At 43.6% G+C, this 1,279-nt stretch overlaps 1 pseudogene; it reads right to left on the reverse strand.

The window, feature by feature from the left end:
• Positions 1 to 676: 676 nt before the first annotated feature.
• LOC101662890 lies at positions 677 to 1,279 on the reverse strand (annotated as a pseudogene).

Consider the following 1,279-nt stretch of genomic DNA (forward strand, 5'->3'; position numbering starts at 1 on the left):
CTCTTAGAAAGAGGGAGGATATTGTCAAAATCACACTCCACGTTTAACGGTTGGTTCATCACATTTTGGGCATGAACTGCTGGCCGTGACTAATTCTCCCTTTCTGGTCTTTACCCCATTTTACAACGGAAGCTGGTCTTACACTTAGAACAGTCTCAGGGCAGAAAGTTGGCAAGTGAAGTAGAAACACGCAGGTTCCCTGAAGCCAAGCTCCCAAGATGTTGCTCAGAGATAAAGTTCCACCAAACAGATCACCCAGACTCTGTCTGCTGCAAGTCCATCCACTGTCTAATGAGAAGGAGAAACCCATCAGAATTATTTCATGTTGGCATCAGCAATAATAATTTCCAGCTAAAAGACTGGTCATTCAAGCCCACTCAGAGGTGCCTTGGGAGACAGGACTGGCAATCTGCTTATGATTCCATGGAATTAGAGTTCTCAAAAGCATAGTGTTGGCACCAGGAAATGATTCTGGCTAGATGATAGGGTGCAGCTGATAGGTGAGGGTGGCTGCTCTAAGCTAGCCTTCAATTGCCGCTCTTCCAGATCTTACCAAACCATGATTTAGAACACAGCCCTGATATACATAAAAATGTCTTGATCGTGGCAATTAAAAACACTGTCCCTAACTTCCCCTCTTTCTGTGTGCCCCCCAAGTTCTGTACCAATAGTCCATCTAGATTGGCTTAATCTTGAAGCGTCATGCAATAAGACTGAAGACCGAACACTTCAGGTCCTAGACAAGATAATAAAATACTCGCAAGCCTTCTGAATCCTCGGGCTGATGAACATCTATAAGGGAACCAATTTTTGAGATGGTGAATGAAATGTGTTCATCTCCAATGATGATTTCAAGTTGCTGCCGGCCAGATTAGTCAGGAGGAGGGCCACTGTCTTCAATTATTCTCTTTAGTTCTTCCATTGCACTTTTAAGTACATATGCCTCCTTTCTGATCATGACACCATTTCTGTAAATGCTGTGGTTGACATAGTCTCAGTTTACTGTCGGGTTGGAACTCAAACTCCAGGGACTTGTTGTCCAATTTGCCCTTGTGAACCAACTAGTGACACAGATACGAGTGACTCTCTCTGGCTGGTAGAAGTCAGTAGAGACCCAACTTGTCTAGTAAGCCATACCGCCACTATATGCCTTCGATGCTCTTCCTACCCTGGAAGAATGAACAGGTGCATTGTGGTGGAAAAAGATTTCTCGGTGTGAAACTTTCTTGGCCTTTTTTTTTGAAAAAGTATTGTAGTCAATTTTCTGAAAAGCCACCAT

Source organism: Echinops telfairi, unplaced genomic scaffold (genome assembly GCF_000313985.2).
Source record: "Echinops telfairi isolate 266 unplaced genomic scaffold, ASM31398v2 ScPeMD7_5;HRSCAF=22, whole genome shotgun sequence".
NCBI lineage: Eukaryota > Metazoa > Chordata > Mammalia > Afrosoricida > Tenrecidae > Echinops > Echinops telfairi.